A 22,611-nucleotide genomic window follows, 5' to 3' on the forward strand; every position below is an offset into this window, starting at 1 on the left:
CAACCTGTAGGGGTAGGGGGAGCTTGTTGATGCAAATCAATTGGAAGCTTTCCCCTAGAGTCACCGGAGGGTCATGCCATGGCCCTAGCCACCACCTGGGCATCAGACAGGAACCATGATCGCTGGATTCCTTTAATGGAATACCCTTCAAGGGGAGGGGTAGGGGATGGCCACAACCTCCCCTCCAACACACAACACATTTTCCAATGCCTAACCACCAAACCTTACAAAGTTGTGACAATTTGCTACGAGGTAGGCGAAAAACCAAGTGGCTGGTGCTGATCTGCCAAGTGGAAAAAAAAATCCTACCAGGACCATTGGACAACCAAGGCGACCAACCGAAGTCCATAGCAAGGTCAGGAGCTGAAGCAAAACCTAGAGGGAGGGAGGGCAGGTGCTCCGTGGAAGCCAGAAAAGCAAGGGAGACCTGGTGGGCCCGCAGCCGTTTAAATTCAGCTAAACCACACACCCCAGTGAGTTGGATTGGCTGGCTGAGGGGCATGGCGCGGGCCCAGGGTTCCAGTGGTGCAGGGGGGCTAGCCACGCCCCCCCGCGACTGCGGGAAGCGATTCCAGCTCACAACCCCTCCCCTGAGAAGAGGAGAGGCTTTAACATCTGAATTCAAAGGGAAATGAGCAAAAATATGGATTCCAAGATTATGTGTGTTTGTGGGAGGGGGGAAGACAACCCAAGTCTGCATCCTGAAGCAAGTGCTTCACTCTGCCTAATGGGAGGGCTGGTCCTGCTGATATGTGGCAGTGCTAGTAGCATGTTCTACAAATAACAAGAACCATGTCACTTCCGGTTCACGCTGGTGGTTCATTTTCCAGCAGCTCTGTGAGGTGAATTTGTTTTCCTTGAGCAATGAATGTTTACGTGTGGAATAGGAGGAGAAAGCATCAATGCAGCTTAGGAGTATAGGAAGGTGTCTCATAGTGAATGAGACCATTGTTTCACCCAGCTTAGCATTGTCTGCATTGATCAGCAGGGACTCTGATCAACCCCACTGAGAGATCAAAGGGTTGAATCACAGAATTGTAGAGTTGGAAGGGACCCCCAAGAACCTGTGACCTTTTGCATGCTAAGCTACCCACACACACACTGAGCTTGAACAATGCTTCTCTGCACACAAACATCAGCCAAGATCCTAGTTTTAATTACTTCAGAAACTTCAGAAATGGTGGAATCTTTTCATCCCTTTGGAGGTGCATTAGGGTTCGCTCTCATTCTAACATCCCAGTTTCTACAAACCATATCAATCTCTTGTGGTGTTGGTTTGGTGCAGGAAAGGAGAGATTGCAAGATTCTCTGGTGTTTGACTTTGAAGTGGAAGGAAGTAGCTGATAAGATTGTGTGTTAAAAATACACACACACACACACACACACACACAGCCATTGAATAAGTGTTTTGTTAAGAGAGAGCACACCTTCAGTAACACAGAAATGCTCTACTATAGAATAAAAATAAAAATTCTATACTATTTTCATATCATTGGAGTTGTGACAGATCACCTCTCATTTCAGGCTTCTAAAGGATATTTTCTTTGGCAAGCTTGTACTCAAGGACATCACCAACAACTGTAAAACCAGCTTTTTCCCAAGCTCTTTGTCCCCCTACCCACCCTCTATGCCGGCCGCCACTATATTTGAGGACCTGTATCTTTCTTAGTAGTGGCATTGGCCACTCCTCCCAGTTGGGAGTCATCTGCAGATTGAATGAACATCCCCTCAATACTTTCATCCAACAACAGGCATAGGCAGAACCCTGTGGCATCCCACTTTTTCCAGGATGACAAGGAACCCTTTCCGAGCACTCTTTAGGTTCAGTCAGTCAACCAGTTACAAATGCACCTAACCATTACCTACTCCAGCCCACATTTTACCATCTTCTCCACAATAATATCATAGGGGACTTTCTCAAAAGCCACACTGAAACCAAAATACACTGCATCCACTGCATTCCCCTGATCCACCAGACTTGTAACTCTATATAAAAAAGAAAGAAATGAGATTCCTGTGGCATGACTTGTTTTTGAGAAACCTATGCTGGGTTTTAGTGATCACAGCATCCTTTCCTAAGTGTGCACAGACCCACTGTTTAATTATCTGTTCTAGGACTTTCCCTGGTATTGATGCAAGCTCACCAATCAGTAGTTACTTGGGTCCTCCCACCCCCCTTTACTGAAGATGGGGACAACATTTTCCTACCTCCGGTCCAGAGACACTTCTGTCACAACTGGCTTTGCTATTTTCCCCTTCAGCACACATTTTAATATATGTTCTTTTTTCGGTTTGTCTCTCACAGAATTTTCATCTCCCTGTCATCTCTTATCACCTTCATTCCCTGACAAAGTCTTTCTCTGGTAGCTTTTTCCTCTGGAATAAGCAGCTATACAAATCCTATGATTTGGACAGCCCCATTTCCTCACAAAACCAACTTCTATTTACAGAACTCGCTCCTTCTCCTTGGTACAGAAATCTTTTCTCCAATATATATATATATATATATATATATATATATATATATATATATATATATATATATATATATTTCAGTGGTGGAGTATTTTTAGAGTTTGCAGTTCTTAGTTTGTGAATTTAGGTCACCTTATGATCTCGGTCTCTGCCAGAAGACAGACAAAAAGTACCTCTTTTTCCCCTAATGCTTTGGCATATTACTAATTAAATGTTACATGTGCTTTCTGCAATATTTGCACTGAAAGTGAGGGGGGGGACCCCATCGCAACCTACCCAACTGACCCCAATTTTTAATAACGCAAAATGCGTTTTGAAAAAGCAGCATTGTGATTCGAAAGGGAACAAATACAACACACCAGAATTATTTTAGGTTCCTGCCCCCCTTGGGGCTCCAATACAAATAAAACTACTCATGACTAGGGGTGCTGGATGGCTGTGATATTTGCAAATTTCCATACAAAACACCCCGATCCTAATGCACAGAACATAGCTATCCAGTAGCTATTTCACACTTCTCTGAATGTTGTTTGACATAGTTTGCAGCTGCTTGAAGGTATCAAACAATGGATCAAAGTATGTAGTGCAGGATATTTATTTTCAGAGGAACTATGCATCTATTAACTACATATGTAGTTAATTGTAGATTAAACTGAAAATGGATTAGAATGGAATCCATGGACTGGGAATACATATCCCTACTTAAATACTAACTCTCACTGTGGCGGGTGGGGAAAGGACTTAACTTGGAGCGTATCTCTACTCATGGTCTACAACATTAAGGAAGGATCAAGGAACGATTTTCATGATGTAATGGGCGTATTACATTTTGCTTGTAACGTTAATAATGCGTTATTAAAATATGACACTAGAGGACGCTGCAGAGGAAACAGGAAACAGGCAATAGGGAAACTGTGATATTACGGAGGAAACAGGTAAGGGATGTTTTTGTTTTACCGGTATGCCCTGTGACATTTTAGAATGATGTATCCAATATCATTCTAATAATGTTTAAAAGGTCAGTGTAGATCCAGCCTTGCTCTGTTTCTTCCAATGACTCTTAATTCCAACTAATTTAAGCTATGGATGTCCAGATCTGTCTATTTCTGGTCCATTCCAGTTTCACATGTGATGATGATGATGATATATTTGTACCCCTTCAAAGTTTCTCTTGAAATTCCTTATGTTTTAGCAAGAGCCTGCAGATTTTGCTTTGTTCAGCATTTCTTTTAGCTTTGTCTCTTTTTCTTAGTGTTGGATGTATTATATATGTAACATTTTCTCATTTTGTTGTGTTGTACAGTTTTTCTCCGTATGCTATAAGTCACTCTGAGTACAATCACGCAATAGTGGTGTATAAGTAATAATTATTATGAATGCCACTATCTCAATTTTCCCCAGTTTCCCTCAGAAACACCTTCTGCTAACAACTTTCCCAACTATCTTTTCCACTGGCCATGAGGTGTTTATAAACCCAAACTATCAGAGTTCCACACAGAGGGTTATAATGGATATTGTTGGGCAATTAACTGTCCGTATTAGTAGCCAAATCATAACTCTGAGAAAAAGCTTAGTGACATTTATATCCCCTTTTTGAAGTCTGGAATTTTTCCTTCATTTTGAATTATATCTCTTCCCCTCTTCAGAACACAGAGTGCTTCTTGGCCACTAATTTGTATTTTTCTAATATAAAAAAAAAGATTATTGTGCATCAGCGTTCAGTACAAACTGCAGCCTGTACAGTACCTGGGATTCTCTTTTGCCCTTTTCTTTAGAAACCTTTCCCTTAACTTCTTTGCATCTTAACTTTCAAAGGAGCTGTGGCAGCTAACAGGATTTTGCCTCCACACAGGAGGGTTTTCAGTTACCATCAACTATTCATTAGAACCCACAGACTAGGGATCAATTAAGAAGCAGAAATGGCCAACGGATGCTTCCAAAAAGACACACACTTCTGGATTGCAGCTCATGGTGAAACTGGCTCATGAGACGCAGGCAGCAATCTTCTGCCAAGTGGTAACCGCCAACCTAGGAGCTGTCAACCTGCTGCTTTGCCTTTAACAGCAGTCTATCATGCCAAAGATTAAGCATGAAGCTTTTTATAGCCACAGCAAGACAGTGTCTGGGGGAAAAATGCATCATCATCATCATCATCATCATTTATTTCCATTTACATCCCACCTTTCCTCCTGAAGGAACCCAGGGTGGCAAACACACCAATACTAAATTTTGTGTGTTTTTAGCAGGCCAAAAACAGTTAAAACATTATTGGGTAACTAAGACTGTTTTGAAATTCCTGCTAAATGTCAGAGCCAAAGCACAGTTCCAGCACCTCTCAGTTGGGCACCATTGTGGGTTGGGGCTCTCCTCCCCACTGCTTCTTGCCTTTACCTACTTTTGAGAAGCCCAAAATGAACATTTCAAGTCAAAGTGGAAGCTGGCCAGCAGATGCGAGTCTACACAATGTTTTTTTAAGATCTATGACTCTATCTAGCTTCTCCTAGCCACGATTGGTCAAGCAATGGGGCAGGGCCAATTCATATGTTCTTTTCTTCTTCAATCTGTCGTTCATGTAGTGGCGTCAGGCTTCAAATTTTCCAGCCAGACCTCTATTGTTGCACACACTTGCATTTGGCTGCCATAGCCATCTGCTTGAATCTAAGAAAACAAGGGAGGCAGGGGCTCATTATTTGATCTGCACCAGAACACAGGGCAACCCCCAAACCAGCTAGGAAGACAACTTGCCATAGTTTTTAGCACCTCTGTGGGCAGTGAACATGGCTATTGTCAAACCAGCATTTGTTCAGGGCTGCTGCTAGTCGCCTGTAGGGCTAGGTGATATATGGTTTTCAACATTACAATATATCACCAGCTAACATTACATTGCTTCTTGGGAGAAAAGCAATGACAAACCTAGACAGCATCTTAAAAAGCAGAGACATCACCTTGCCGACAAAGGTCCGTATAGTTAAAGCTATGGTTTTCCCAGTAGTGATGTATGGAAGTGAGAGCTGGACCATAAAGAGGGCTGATCGCTGAAGAATTGATGCTTTTGAATTATGGTGCTGGAGGGGACTCTTGAGAGTCCCATGGACTGCAAGAAGATCAAACCTATCCATTCTGAAGGAAATCAGCCCTGAGTGCTCCCTGGAAGGACAGATCATGAAGCTGAGGCTCCAATACTTTGGCCACCTCATGAGAAGAGAAGACTCCCTGGAAAAGACCCTGATGTTGGGAAAGATCGAGGGAACAAGGAGAAGGGGACGACAGAGGATGAGATGGTTGGACAGTGTTCTCGAAGCTACGAACATGAGTCTGACCAAACTGTAGGAGGCAGTGCAAGACAGGAGTGCCTGGTGTGCTATGGTCCATGGGGTCACAAAGAATCAGACATGACTAAACTACTAAACAACAACAATGATATCACAATGTCATGATATATATCTCAAAACAAAGCATGCACACGAAAGCTCATACCTATGACAAACTTAGTTGGTCTCTAAGGTGCTACTGAAGGAATTTTTTTAATTTTGTTTTGACTGCACACCTGTAACTAGTACTATGATATATATCTGTTGCAGCGGAGGGTCTCTCTTGCTGGGCCTCCCTGCAGTGAGAGAGGGTCCAGCCATACCTCTCTGCAGTGGCGGAGGGTGTACCGCACTTCCCCGCAGCAGCAGAGGGCTTTGTCGCGCCTCCCCACAGCGACAGAGGGTGCACCATGTTTCCCTGCAGCAGCAGAGGGTCTTGCCATGTCTTCCTGTGGTGGTGGAGGGTGTGTTGTGCTTCGCAACAGTTTTGTCGTGCCGCCCTGCAGTGGCAGAGGGTCCCGTCGTACCTCCCCGCAGTGGTGGAGGGTGTGCCGCGCTTCTCCGCAGCAGAGGGCCTTGCCACGCCTCCCTCTGCTTACTTTATAGACCAAAGTACCTGAAGCTATGAGATGGTTGATGCTTCGTTGTAAATCATTGTTTCAGCTTGGTCCTTCCCTGTTCAGTTCAACATTTGGAAATAACACAGTAAATAGGCAGGGGAAAAACAGATAGGTATGGAAGTCTTATGCTTGCTGCATTGATCTTAGAGAAAAATACTCCCCAAAGCTAGCTAGTTATTCTATTTTTGCTTTTTGAAAAGTTTGCTTACGGTTGACACAGATACCATTAACATACAATCTGGGTAGTTAGACAGTCTGGAAAATAATTTCAAACCGTAATGGATGCACTAGTGATATATGAACTTATTATATTCTTGGTTTGGACATGAAAAAAATGTTCACCAGTTTGAAGGGCAATCAGTTTACCCTAGAGAAATAGTACAGAAAGAAGACTTTAAAGAACAAAAGAGACGATTTGTTTGCCTCCAACTTCCTTGTTTTGGATGTATTATAGGACTTAATTGGAGCTCCCGGTCTCATTCAAACCTATTTTTGTCAACAGTTTAATGGCTGCTCAGCAAAGAGGTGTGTGAGCAAGAGATAAAAGTCTTCTGTGCCCAGTAAGTCCTGTGTTAATCCAAAGGGAACCAGCCAACATACCACTGTGCCGGCTTCAGCAAGGTTTGTTTACCTGCAGCTTGTTGCCAGCCATAAGTTGCGGTGCAAAAGGGGGCTGTCTGGTACAAAGGTTCCCTTCCAGGTTCCACAAGTTTTTAAAGCAGCTCCCTATGGGGTGCCTCACAGCAGTGCTTCTGCACAAACCAGAGATGTCATGCGGGGTGGAATCAGAACAAAGGAGAAGGAGAAGGAGGCCTGTAAAGGAGTTTGACAGAGGAAGGCATCTGCAGTAAAACAGGAAAGATGTTGTCCCTTTTTTATTTTACTTGAACTCCCTCATCAGTTAACTGGGGATGGACAATTTTGTCAGTGCTAGTACCTCTTCAGTCTTCATTTTTCCAGACTTAAGTTTAGTTCACACCATTTCAGTATCAGTGTGCAATTAAAAAGAAATCCACATGGAAACTGGTGCACATTTCTCTTCTCTTGTTTGTATGCAGTTTTTCTTAAGGTGCATATTTTCACAAGCAACCCCCCCCCCCAAAAAAATATAATGCATTTTGCAACCAATATATGAATGTTTGTGCAAATTTTTACCTAATATACACTTTTTAAAAAGATACCTTTTTGGGGTGTAGGGGGGAGTGGAAAAATAAACCACAAAATTCAGGGAAGTGTAGATTTCAAAGGTAAGCTGTGTTTTGGTTCCTGTTTCAGTTTGGAATTAGATAGGTCCACATTGAATGCAACCCAAATGAATTTCGCTCCACCTTTGCTCCCCTCATTTCCAAGGCGTTACTCTGAAATCTGTCTTGCTGGCAAAGAGGGTATGCAGTGTAATGATGAGGAGAGTTCCTTTTGCAAGTGTCTCTGAAGCCTGGCGACTTTTGGTTAAAACTGATCTCTTAAGTATACTAAGGGGCATAGAAGAACAATTTCTTTCCCTCACCCACCCACATTAACTTTTATTCATTGTAAAATTCTCTTCAGGGAACCAGGCTAATGTAGATAGGCGCCCAAGGCAGAGGATAATTTTCCTAAACGACCTTAATATCAACAAATATTTAAGAGTGAGGTTGCCTGGTGAGCTGACATGTGTTCTGGGTGTTTAGAGAGAAGAGGGAGCTCTATGTAAAGCCTAAGTTCAAAGTTTTTCCAAATGTTGGTATGTTAAAAGTGATGGTGATGACAATTTGGGCAGAGTTATAAATATTCCATGTAACAACTATGAAGTACACTTTCTAAAACAAAGCGGTTTAATGGCCATAGTGATGTGTACACACTATATATTTAAAACACATTCAAAGCATCCCTCCCAAAGAATGCTGGGAACTCCAGTTTGTTACTCTGTTACTCTATAAGGGATAGAAACTATAGTTCACAGTGGTTTTGGGGGGGGGGTTGGATGTGTGCTTTAAACATATGATGTGTACACAGCCAAAGTTTCCACAAGGGCTTTCCCAAAAATCAAAGGTTGAGATGGAATGGATTGGTGAGGAAAATGTATTTTTACCCACATTTTTGTCATCGCCTGAATACATCAGTGAAGACACTGCAATTATACAATTTTCTGTGCATGCTTTTATTTGACCCCTTGTTCAAATATATATGAATCTCTGTTGTAATGTGCATTTGGCCAGTGCTCCCACCCATGCACACTTTTGTTCAGGATGCAAACCCCCAAATCTCACCAAATTTAGATGTCGGCGCTGCTGCTAGTAATGTGCAATATAGCAGCCACACACACACATCTAAGTCTGGATTTGGACCAACATATTCAGCTGAGCCCTTGCGCTGAAGAGCATGCCCAGGGTTAATCCCTATATAGAACTTTTTCTGTCGGATTAGATACAAGTTTGCGTCGAAGAAAGTCACAATTGCATCAATGAGAGCCCTTCAAGAGTTTCTGAGGAATGTTTAATTACCCTGGGGCCTTACACACTGAAATGCCTTCAGGCATGTTCGGAAGAATCTAGGATGGTTAAGAATGATTCTCTGTGTACAGCCAGAAGTGTGTTTTTAAATTAGGAATAAGCCATAGATGCTGCTAGGGCTTTGGCGAGAGTATAAAGGACTGGAGTTCTTCTCGGTCCATATCATTGCTATAGGCTGCTGTTCCTGCTGGTTACTCCCTGTTGAGAGTCCACAGGAGAGATTTTCCTACACAGAGGGCTCTATATTCTCAGGCAACCTTCAATCACTGTTTCCCAGGGGGAACTCTTAACATTTCCCATGGACCTTCTTGAGCTTCTTGCCTAGGGTGAAGATATTAATTTGTAATATATGAGAATTCACAGAAGCAACTTTTCGAATAACAAATCATGTGTGCGCTGTATACAGCATATATTTATTCATCTCCACAAGTTGCCTGCAGAGCAAATAGCAATGGCTCATTGGTTTTATGACGTTGTTAAGTTTTACGCTAAAACAAACTTAAAACCTTAAACCTCTGACCCCTGATCTAGCTGAATGGAAAGGTAGCAGCCTGTTCTTCACATGCATTTCCCAGTCAAATCCCTGGCAACCACCAGGTTTTCAGGGAGTGGACCATTATGAAGAAGACACCTCTGAGCATTTATAGAGTTCACGGTGCTCCTCATAAAGAAAGCACAACCAGCCTATTCTGCACTAATTATGAGTTCTGTTTTCTTCCTTCCTTCTTAATTTACGGTATATCTACAGCTCCGCTTAGTGAGGCACTTCTATGATTAGGCCTCCACATTAGTCTTTTCTCCACAAAGCAAGGACCTGCTAACCGCAAATAGGCAGGCATAGCTAAAACCTTCCACCTTATCATTATTTTGGACCAGGCATATTCTTCCCAATCCCTGTCTGAAGGTCATGTGAATAACTGGAATTCATATAAATGAACTTCAGCCTTGAAAGCCAGAATATTACATGACTGCTGGGTGCCATGAAAGATGAAACAAAATCTTTGTATGAGATTCAGTGGAGCGTGTGCTTTATTCTCACCCACCTACATATCTAAAATGTTTGTGGATCACCTGCTTGCTTGTGTAACTAGAGGAAAAGTTTTGTTTATGGTTCTCTAGGAACCTTTCTTTTATCTCTTGCAGGTGGGAGTCCTCATTGCGGGCAACGAGGAGGTCTGGAAGGTCCCAGTCTTGGTCAAACACACAACTTAAGGCCTCTCCTTTTGATTATACACCAATCTGTCCTTGATCCAGGGACAATCAGAATCAGGTTCCTAATGTCTCCAGTTCTAATGCCAACAATGTGCTTGCTGACTCCTTTACTTGTCAGGTGAGGCACCGACAGATGCTGAGGTTTGTACAGATCAGTATCTAACCGAACTCTCAGTACAAAGCAATAAAAAGAAATCTCACCATTTTTAAAATATAAAGATGCAACGTGCTGTTACGACTAAATCAGCAGCTAGCTGACGGCAGGAACTGCTCTGGCTGCTATGTCAAAATACATCTGACAGACGGGGACGATAACAGCGCATTTGTACATCTGATGTGGCATTTAACATCTGTCACAGCGTATTTGGGAGACCCTCAATTGGAAGGAGCTTGGGAGGTCAAAGGGAGGGCAAGCAGGGATCAAGTCAGGGAAATGTTGGTGGAATAACAACTTAATAAGGGGCTCAACCTTTTGGGATAAAATGAAAGCAGAAAACAGAAAAATATGTTGTTTCTTAAACTGGTACTAATTCCTTCCTTCCTTCCTACTTTTAAGAACTTAAGAAGATCTCTGCCGCATCTTGCCTAGCACTTTGTTCTCACAGTCGACAACCAGATGATCATGGGGAAACCCACAAGCAGAACCTGCAGGCAAGAGCGCCCAGCTTCCAGTTCCCACCGAACATTGTATCCAAACACGTTCCAGATATTTTGTGCCAGGTGTCCATCTGTCCATAAGCTTACCACGAACACTTCATTTCAAGTATGCCCCACTCTGTCCCTCTGGTTATCTGCCACTCTTCGATAATCCCATTTTTTTTTCATTTGCTTAGAGCGATCGCTTGAGTACGGGCCATCGTTTTTGCTTATGGTATGCAGGCTGCCGCCTACCCCTGCTGCCACAAGGCAGATTATGTTATTCATTTTTTTTTTGCTTTCCTCGAGAATCCTTGAATTTTTGGCCCAAGAAGAAACCCACAGATTCACCTGGACATTTCACTCGGGTGGTGGGGATGGGGGATGGGGAGCTTTTTCAGCCAGAGTGCCACATTCCCTTGTGGGAAGTCTTCCCGGGTCCACATGTTGGTGGTGGGTGGAGCCAGAAGCAATGGCTGAGACCTTTGAACAGTAGTCTACTTTCTAGCCATACAACACCAACACACACACACCCCTTCCAGGCACTCAAGAGGCATTATTTCAACTTAAGGACATGTTGACAGAAGTGTTTGTGCAGGGTTGCAGAGGGGTGTGGCCTGGGGAGAGCCCTGATAGAACCCACATAGAAAGGCTACGTTTCGCCCCTGATTCCCCATCCCTGCTCTAGGCAAACTTCAGTGGCAGCTCTCATCTTCAGCATTACCAGTGTTGGTCACTGCAGAGTTTCTGCACAGCCTTGAGTGCCAAATGGGTTCTTCATCAACAATAAGAAGCCGATGATATCCCACCACATAAATTGCCTAACAATAAGTTTCCCTCTACTTTCTGTGTTTTTGTGTGCTGGTAAACTTCTACGGATATTTAAAGGCATCTCTGGCTGTTGTTGTGTTGCTTTGGAGTCCCTCCCCTGACTTTTTTCTTCTTCTCCTCCTGTGCTTTGCATTGATCTATTGATTTTGTGTGTTGTTTTAATGACTTACTGTTTAGCTCCCTTGGGTTATTGTATGACAAAGGCAGAATATAATTTTAAAGAAATAAAATAATCTCATAAGCAGACTCTTAAATTGGCTGTTTCTGCTTATCCAGTCCCTGTCATCTTCAAACCAGAGGCACAGAAGAGGTGGTTAATGCATTGGGTTTGGCGTACCCAGGGCTGTCTTTACCCGGAGGGTGCAAGGGGTGCGGGGCACCCGGGCGCCAAATTCTAGGGGGTGCCAGGTGCCGCCACTGAAGCCACCTAAGCTCTTAACTATCTACCCAGCGGGCGATTGGTGACTGCAGCAATGTCCGCTGTGTATTGGCTGGTGCTGCATCAGTCGTGAGTGACAGGTGGCTGCTTCCGCTTATCAGGCAGGCAATAGGCGGCAATGGCGTCACACATGATTGTAAGCAGCGCTCCGGCGGGTGAGTCAAAATAATGTTTCATTTGGGGGCGCTGGGTGGATCTTTGCACCCCAGCGGCACATATGCTAAAGATGGCCCTGGGCAAAGTACCCTCTGCTCCCTCAAAGTGCCCAGCTAAGAGCCTCCTGGGTACGCTTAGCAGGTGATGGCAGTGGATAGAGGCAGGGAGAGCCTGCTCCCCCAGCTCAGTGTTATTCTGGATGCACGATTGCTGCCCCAACTGCCTCTATTGCCCAGTAAGCTTTGACAACTGGGCTCACCAGAATGGCATAGGGTCGGGCAAGGGGTTGGTGCTGGGAGGCAGCGTTAACACACCTGGCATAACTCGGCTTCCCTTTTTCTTTTAAGGGCCTGTGACTTTGAGAAGCATCAGACTGAATCACTGCTGTGGCCACTGGCTTCTTTCCTCTAAACGCTTCTTAACCTGCAGAGAGATGTTTCATTACAGGTGAAACACCTCATGGACCACATTCCAGGGGCTGCACCCCAGTGATGGTAGGGCCAGAGGCTAAAAAAGTGAGTGGAAAAACAGTGAGTCTTACTTTTGTTCAGTAGGCTACATCCATCTACACTAATGTAAGAGGTTTCGACACCCGCCAAAGAGATCATCCATCCAGGCAAGCAAAGGGTCTTATTAGAGTTCAAGGACACATTCCAAGCAGGAAAGAGCACCCAAGGGGGCTGCAAAACTGGGCCATTGAGAGACGAGGCTTAGGGAGAGCGTTGTGGCCTGAGGGTGATCCATAAACTGGGGGACATCAAGAGGGCCAAGTCTACATTCAGCCCCTAGGCCTGTCCTTCATTCTTGCTACAAACAGATTATGCAAAATGTTAGAAAGTGCAGCAGCTTGGAAAGGAAAACCATGTCTTCCTTACATGTGACTTGAAAAGTCTCTGGCACAATTTCTTCACCACCTGATGTCATATTTAGTCGCTGCTCCCAAAGGATTATCAGACACGAGCAGCATAGTTCACAGGAAGGCTCACATTTAACAACCATATATATTAAAGGTTTTTATTTACATATATTTAAAAACTGATATAACATAGCTCTTCATACTTCACAACATGATAATACATTGATATACTTTTTCATCAATTCTAGTAATAAACAATTCTTTTGTTTTCCTAAAAGGGAATAATACACCATTTATAAATTTTGTGTTGGAATGTAAATACTTTATCACAAGAGTCTAACCCAAGTAAAACTTGTTAGACGGACTGTACAGTATCAAATTTAGTTTATATTGGCTTGTATAGAGGCTTTTCTAGGAAGAATGAAATTATACTGTCCTGCAAAATGAGGCATCATGATTTCAATGTATTTTTCCCTTTCAGTTATCAGAAATATATGGCCACTAGTAAATTTCTGTTGTTTAGATATATAATTTTTAACCTTCTAAAAAGTATATAATGTACTAGACTGAAAAACTAATCTTTTCCCCTCCCTCAAAAATCTAACATGTTAAATCCATGCAAGGTTTGGGAAACTGGAGGATAATGTAATGAATAGGTTTTAGGAGATAGCCCAATACATTTTCTTACCATGTGATACTGTGCCCGTAAGAGGCTGCTATTGTGTGCAGGTGGTTTGCTGTATCACTGAAAATTGTAGGCCCTGGAAAAGAATGCATTCCGTTGGTTCATACCCAGCTGAAATATCTATGTGAAGTACATTTAGATTTCTAAGTTTCCCCCACAGGCTTTGCACCAGTGCATCAGTCATTTGTTTTATAATACTTGCTCCATATTTAACGTAGTTGTTAGTTTAGATCATGCATCCCCAAACTGAGGCCCTCCAGATATTTTGGCCTACAACTCCCATGATCCCTAGCTAACAGGACCAGTGGTTGGGGAAGATGGGGAAATGCTGATTTTTTAAAAAATTACTAGGATCAACTTCCATTAGTTGACTTGATATGCCTGCATACAACAGGTAAGCTGTAAAAGAAGCAACTGATTTTAGAAGAAAGTGTGATTAATTACTAAGACCAGGATCCAAAGACCACCACCATGTGTCACCAATTGACTGCAAAAGTTGCTTCATGGTTAGTCATGTGTGATGTGTGAGTGAGGAAGTCTGCTGTTTAGGAAATAGATGCAGAAAACTTCCTTGCGGGCAGCTGATTATTGGTGTGGTTGGTTAGATCCCAAAGTAATTTAGCAGGGTTAAGATGCCTAGGTTTTGAACCAGAGGTTAGGGTTGCCAGACTCAATAGAGGACAGGACTTCTGTGCCTTTAATTGCCCTGCTCTCTTTTGTGTCTGGAAACCTTAAAGAGAAACCAGCAGACCCTTTGCTTAAACAAAGGGTCTGCTGGTTTCTCTTTAAGGTTTCCAGACTCAAAAGAGAGCAGGGCAAATAAAGGCACAGAAGTCCTGTCCTCTATTGAGTCTGGCAACCCTACCAGAGGTGCAGGCCATGAAACCCAGGAAACTTTGCCCCTAACCCTGTTCAGGTATTCTGTATTGGGGGTATGTGGAGGCACCAATTTCCCTCCATGAATTAGATGGCAAACTTATATAATATGGAGCATACACACACACACACACACACACACACACACACACACACACACACACACATTTGTGGAGCTTCCCTGTGGTTTTCCATGATTCTAAAACATGGGGGGGGGAGCCTCCACAAGGAACGGAAGCTCCCAGCTTCGTGTGTTTGCCCTCCAAATCCTAAAAGGTTGTTGGAATGGCAACGAGGGGTTGAGCTTGTGCACTCATCCTACTGCCCCCACTTTGAGTGTCATCATCATTTATATACTGCCTTTTTCCATGTCAAGGACTTAGCCCCAAGGAAGGTGGAAGAAGCCTTCTGTGCCATTACAGCAGCATTTTGTAAGATGGAGTTGTGGACCTGCTAACCTCATTGTATTTGGCCAGTTCTGCACCTATTAGTTAAAGGGCTGCTAGGCGACACAAGAAACTAGCAGAGTTCCATCTTGTCTTTTAAAACCTCATGCTGTGGCCAGGCTGTCCTTAATCTAAGCAAATTGTGTCCTGAAGTGAGCACCAAAGTGCGCTCAGACTGTCTCTGCTGTCTTGTCTGTTCAGAGCACCAGCCCTGGCAGACAGTTAATTGTTTGTCATGGGTAGAATTTAGATGCTTATTTTTTTCTGTTTGCCGCCATCTGGAAGATCTAATCCCAAATATGAAGTGAATGGAGAAAATACAAAAAAATAGTATCAAATGAGTCGAAAGTTCCTCTTTTCTGATAAGGACAGGTCCCCGTTTCCAAAACCTTGCTGTAATTTAGTTTAAAATAAACTACTACTGCAACAACAAAATCCAAGATATTCATATACTGCTTGTGAATTAATAGGTTATCTACAGTTTATAAGACAATCAATTCATTTAAATAGAAAAAAGTCTTGTTTCACATAAAGCAAGAGAGAGTACAAAAGCACAGCTTTTGTAATTTGGTAATATTGCAATTTTACAAACATATTGCATAGAGTGTGTAAGAAAATAGTTCCGTCTTTTTATATATCTATTTACAGAAGAACAACATTGACATGAAAGTAGCAAAAGGAGAAAAAGGAAAAGTTAGTACACCCTGATAAACACAACAAAACCATTGGACATTTGAACTTGAGAGAGTATTTTGCAATTATGTCATAGTGAGTGAACCGGCACTTACAAACCAGGGTTGTCTATATGTTTGTTTGATTATTTGATTGACATTTAAATGAATGGTAAAGGGACTCCCAAAGAAACCAATCACTTGTCATTACAGCTGTTGGTTGGTCATTTTCTTTCATCCTCTACTTGTATATTCCAGTCAGATCAGTGGAGAAATAAATAAATGCAGGCTTAGAGCCCAACAGTGCTATCCATAGTGGCGGAGGAAGGGGGCTGCGGTGGGTGTGGTCCGCCCCGGGTGTCATCACGGGGCGGGGGGGGGTGACAAAATGACAAAAATATGAGTTTTTAAAAATTAATTGGGCTCACAAAACTTTTTAGTTCAGTCAACAAACGCAACGAAACACGGCTGGCACTAGGTGCCACACCGCGGGGGCTGGCACTTACGATGGGGCCTGCAGCGTGCCAGAGCCAAGCATCTCTCCTGGGAGTGACGGCTCAGCACTCTCTGAAACGGCAGCGTGGGGCTTGCATCTGCCCACCTCCTCTCCCTCAGCTGCCCTATAGCTGAGGGGGAGGCTGTGGAGAGGTTCCACGCAGTGCACCCGACCCCCATAGGCAGCTCGCCCCATCCCCCGGCTGTAGGACGCGCACGCTGCACCGGGCACCCGAGTGGCTAGCTACGCTGCTGACTATCCAAACTACGTTTATTCTGTTTGTGGACAGTCATTCGTTTTATTCAGTCAGGGAGGGTTCATCCATGAAAGCAACTTTCCTTCCAGGAGCAGAAGCTCATTCCATGCATGGAGCAGAAACTTAGAATCCAGACCTTGATCTGAAAATTCAACTGAGGAAGAAGAAAAACCCAACCAACCAACCAGCAAACCCCCCACCACCACTTTTTGGCACATTTTCAGTACACATTCCCTGATGAGTGAGATAGATATCTTATGCATGAAGAAGAGAATAATTCAACAACCCAAACTCACTTTCCCTTCAAAATGAATGAAAAAGGCAAATACTGAAAGCACATAATACTTCACAGATCTAAAGCATGTTACTGTCTTGTACATTGCATCATTCTCTTCATTCCAACAGAGAGGAGCTGAAGGTGCAGTGTTGTGTTAGATATAACAGAAGTATCAGTCTTTGGTCTTTAATATTAAACCAATACATGAACTGCCGTTTAATAAAAGAACAGAACCAACCCAACATACAAGTAACAGTGTTCAAAGAGGTCGTTGTATACTTTTATTTAAAAACAAATAAATAAACAAGAGACAGTATCCACTAACCTTGTAGCAGGGATTCCCCCATTTTTGCGGTTTTTGCTATGTAATATGTAGTCATACAAAGAGTGAATAATTGTCTAGTTATATACTAGACTCCATTGTATATGATGCAGTAGGGATAATTCTGAGGAGACCAGGAAATCTGGAAAAGTGAGGTACCATTTTCCTTGGGATGCAAACTGAGAGGGCAATATTTGAAAAAGTGGCCTGATTTGAGGGAGGGAGTCATAGCACCAGTCTTTTAAGCTTACATTTCCTCCTCTTGAAAAAAACTTTCCAGGTAAAAGGAAGAACATTATTATGTTATTGGTATTTGGCATGATCCAAGAAGAATCATATTGGAGAAGCGGGGTTGTACCCGGTTTGGCAATTCACGTGGCTCCCCATTCAACTCTGCTGGAGGCCTTCTCCTTGGACTACTGGACTACTGGTAAGTGGCTACTGAATGGCAGGTTGCCATACTTCAGGGATGCTCTGTAAGCACATGGACCTAGCTCAGGGGTACAGGACGTGCATGGAATGTGGAAAGTCCTATGTTTAATTCCTGCCAACTACAGCTCTCATGGGATGCGGGTGGCGCTGTGGGTTAAACCACAGAGCATTGGGCTTGCTGATCAGAAGGTTGGCGCTTCAAATCCCTGTGACGGGGTGAGCTCCCGTTGCTCGGTCCCAGGTCCTGCCAACCTAGCAGTTCGAAAGCACATCAAAGTGCAAGTAGATAAATAGGTACCACTACAGCGGGAAGGTAAACGGCGTTTCCATGTGCTGCTCTGGTTCACCAGAAGCGGCTTAGTCATGCTGGCCACATGACCTGGAAGCTGTACGCCGGCTCCCTTGGCCAATAACGCTAGATGAGCACCGCAACCCCAGAGTCGGTCACGACTGGACCTAATGGTCAGGGGCCCTTTACCTTACAGCTCTCATGTAGCAGGACTGCAGAAGGACTCTGCTTGAGCCCTTAAAAATTCATTGCCAGTTAGGCAGAAGCAGCTGGTGAGGTGGGGCAGAGCCATGGAGTCACCCTCCCGCCATGGGCATCAATGCTGCTCACCTGGATGGTGCAGGTGTGGGGCAAAGGTGAGGCCAGGGTTTTGTGGGGACATTGTGGCAGGAGACCAGGATTGGTTCCACCAGTATATCAACAAAGCCCCAGACCTTGATGCCATCTTGCCCGGCCTCATTCAGGTAAGCAGCTCTGCAACACCACCTCAGTATGCCAACCACTCCTGTAGCTTGGTTATAGACAGCTCTAAACAAAATGCATGGGGATGCCATTTAGAAAGGAAGGAGTACGATTGTCTCTCCTGTATTTCAGACCACAGATGCAGGAATGATACATCTTGTTATTGTGGGCTGTAAAAGGGGGAAACCAATACAAAATGTTGGAAAATTACACTGCTTTTCTTTTTAAGGCAGTCTGAAATTTAATATTTTAAAGAGCAGACCTTTGAACCTAGCCGTCAACCTTCCCCAATCCTGATTCAACTTGAAACCTGAAGTTTGCTTCCAACTCCTGTGGTGTTTGAACTTGATAACTAGTTTTATCCATTCTTCATTTGCAGAACATAAATTCAGTCATACAGCCAAGCCACATCAAAATACAATGAAGGCAGAATAAAAAAAGTGTTTGTTCAAACAAGCTGAATCAAAAGTTAAAATGCTACAGGACTCAAGTGACCAGCTAGCCAGTCAAAAAGATCAAGAGAATTTCTAACAGCCCTGCTACTCCCACTTCTTCCTGTAATTTCTACTGCATTTCACTCGCACTCTACGAAGGTAAGGGTGGAATATATTATTATCCTTTACCAATAAGATGCTATTGTATGTTATTCCATTATGGTGATGCTATGCTAGATGGAGGAATCCATGTAGTGAGCACTTAAAACAGGGGTGAGGAACCTTTGGCCTTGCAGATATTGATGGACTTCAATTGCCATCATCTCTGACCATTGGCCCTGCTGGCTGGAGCTGATGAGAATTTGGGTTCAACATCTGGAAGGATACAGGTTCCCAATTCCTTGTTAAAATATTACTACACCTGACTGTTGTAACCTCATGGAGAGGTGGGAACATATAGTGTCTAATTATGCAGCTAACTTTAGCTCCTTAGATGTTTGACTGATTGTGGAAACACAGACATTGAGATGAGTGTATCCAATGACAAGGAGGCCATGAATAATGTCCAGGCAGTTGGGAGGCTGCTTCCCTACCAGATTTAGTGAAATCCTTAGCTTCCTGTTATTCTTTGAATTTGGTGAATTGGTAACACTGCTGTGATGGACATGTCTTATTCTGAAGGGTTTGTTTGTTTGTTTGTTTTTGGGCAGGGGCTCATACAAAAGCAACCTTTTCCCCAATTTCAACAGGCCCCTTTCAATTCTCCCTTGCTATTTGGACTCATCTGGTTTTGCCTGACACCCATCTGCACTGCCTGATTCAACAGGGAGAGACTTTCAAAGAGGGCATGAGTTAACCAGGGAATGCTGGCGAGCTGGCTGTACAACCCAGAAACCTTTGGGTAAGCCCTAGAACTGCTCTCTCTCTTGGTCCAATCGCCAAGCCAGATGTTTTCCTAAACATCTGGTTCATGTAGGGAGGTGCGGTTGCTCTGAGAGCAGAACAGAGAAAGGGGACTCAGTTCTGGTTACTACCACACTTGCTCTGATTGCCTGGGACAAGAGTCTTTTCACACGCGTGCATTATCTTGAGGTGCCCATTTTCCAGTTTAAAATTAACAGTGTGGCATTTCAACTAACAAATAAACACATAAATGTCAAAAGGAAAATTCATCTAGTTGGAGATCATTTTAGAGCTCAGTTATAAAGCCTTCAAATCCTCTGTCCTCTCTTTCATTTTATATGGTTATAAATCTATGACTACATATAATATAGGGGAGAGTCTTTACTTCCAGGGAACCAAACAGTCTCTGTAAGTTCATACTGAAATTCAACCATGAACTGAATGCTTCCAGTTTCACACGTTGCCCTCTTGTTCTGCTAACTAAATGACTACACCAGGGGTCAGCAACCTTTTCCCGCCGTGGACCAGTCCACCGTCCCTCAGACCATGTGGTGGGCCGGACTATATTTTTTTTTGGGGGGGGGGAATGAACAAATTCCTATGCCCCACAAATAACCCAGAGATGCATTTTAAATAAAAGGACACATTCTATTCATGTAAAAACACGCTGATTCCTGGACCGTCCGCGGGCCAGATTGAGAAGGTGATTGGGCCACATCCTGCCCACGGGCCTTAGGTTGCCTACCCCTGGACTGCACCATCTTACTGTTCATTGTCTCCTATGACTTCATAGGATTTTTATTTATTTGTTTGGTTCGTCTGGAAATTTGTTACCCAACCTGTTGCCCTCTAGCTGCTCTTAGGCTCTGGAAACCCTCCCCACTGCACCATCTAACATGGCTAATGGAGAGGGATGATGGGAAATATAGTCCCACCAACATGATGGAGAGCATCATGTTGGATACCCCTTAGCTAATATAACAAATATTACTTTGAAATTTTTTTGAATTTATATGGGTCCCAGTTGATATTTTGACAAAATGTTCAACTCAAGTCAGATGTAAGAGGAAACCACGGTTTCTGGTGTGGGAACAAAGCATACTGAGCCTCAAGTTGGTGCACTGCCTTCTGCTCTGACATGCCTGTGAGAAGATTGGAAATTTTTGCTTTCGGTTTAAAACAAACCACAGTTTCCCATGGCATTTGAACTGTGATTTGTTGAAGCTATGGTTAAGAAGAACAAGCCAGGATCACATGATGGTTTCAAACCCTGGCTTGTTCTGAAACCATAGTTTAAACAAACTATAGTTCTCCCAGTTCAGAAGTCACAGAGAATGCCGATTGATTTAAAACTAGAGGTAGTTGCTTCTGATCTCCTTTAGGAGTGGGGGAGCATGAGATTTTCAGGCTTGCCATAGCTTGTTCATGTAATAGGAAACCATAGATCCCTACTGTGGCAGAATTGTGCTGCTATCCAGTCAGAGACCTGATTTACATGTTCCTCCAAGTAGCTTAGCTGCCACTGAAATTTATTTATTGCCTTTTATTTTTTAAAAAAATGCTCAACGTGATTTACAACAATTAATTTGGATGATAAAACAATATCAATAACAGAAAATAACTTCATAGTGGTTTCTCCCATAGTGATTCCAGTAATGTGCACAACCATGAAGTTTGGGAAGTTGCGCACATTGCTGGAGGAGTGAAGGAAAAACCTGAGAGGTGGCAGCAAGCACATGAAAGTAACAAGCAAACCAGCCTTGGCAATCAGTCACTTGTTTGAAACACAGGTTGTTTCAAGAGGAAAGATACTGATTTAGGGAGTCTTGCCTGAATTATGCAAGCTGCAAGATATGTTTCTGCGGTGGCTACCCAGGGAGGTTTGCCCAGCGCCTTTCTTACATATCTTTAGATGCCAAGTGAAAACGACTTCTTAATCAGCCAAAAGCTTAAGTATAGAGATTCCATGTCATTTTAAACATATTTGTGGGAAGGAGAGAGATTGGTGTGTTTTTTTTAAAAAAATTATTTTGTATTCTCATTTTTTATTTTTATGTTGTAGGAAGGCGCTTCTGGCTTTTATGCCTTGCCGGCTGCCCAGGCAAGCATGCAGCCCATGCCTTTTCAGCCAGCGAGGCATGCCCCACCCCTGAGGAGGCCACTCATTGGCCAATTTTGAACTGCGGAAGCTGGCGGGAACTTGAGCCAGCTGCCTAAGTGGCCAAGGGGAATTCCCCCAATGGATGCCTGACCATGTGCGTTCTGTTTTACTGCCCTGGGATGACGAACATGCGTGAGGAACTGCAACAGTTGCCCGCCCGGTGGAAGGGGTGAGTGTCCATCTTGTGTTTTGATTTTGTGAACCGCTCTGTGATCTTCGGATGAAGGGCAGTATACAAATTTAATAAAACAAACAAATATCCTGAAAACAAGCTAAGCAAGTTCACAGGAAAAAGGTTGCCTGTCCCCTCCTTGCAGCCATATGCACCTTCACTCAAAATAGCCTCTCCAGATGTAACTGGAGCTGCTGTGGTGGGGGGAAGGTAACAAATCACCCCAAATTGGCCCAACAAGCAGTACCCCAGTGCCTCATTCCCACATGGTTCAGGAGGGTTTCCTTATCATCTGGAGATCTCTTTTAGGGGTGCATATGGCTGCCAGGGTAACCAAAGGCCAAGCACCCCTCCCCCATGAACTTTCTTAATTTATTTCAGAATCCTAGTTTTGAAATTGCATGAGAAGATCTAATAATAGCTGCTAACAAGAGAAAACGTCACTGCACTTTTTCACCGTGATAGGAATTCCAATGCACTAAATTCAGATGGCTTTGTTTAGCTGCAGCTATTATGCTCCAAACCTGCCACTGTTTTGGGGTTGTATAGTGCTTTCCTCCAGTTCATTTCAATGAACGAAGCTGGTCTCTGGGCTTTTTCATGTGCGCGCATGCAATTGCTGTCTCCATTGTAATGGATGAGGAAACCCACACATGTGAAAACTCATTGTACATCTGTGGGGGCTCCAGTTCAAGGCATGG

The sequence above is a fragment of the Zootoca vivipara genome, chromosome 9, assembly GCF_963506605.1.
Source record: "Zootoca vivipara chromosome 9, rZooViv1.1, whole genome shotgun sequence".
Classification (NCBI taxonomy): Eukaryota; Metazoa; Chordata; class Lepidosauria; order Squamata; family Lacertidae; genus Zootoca; species Zootoca vivipara.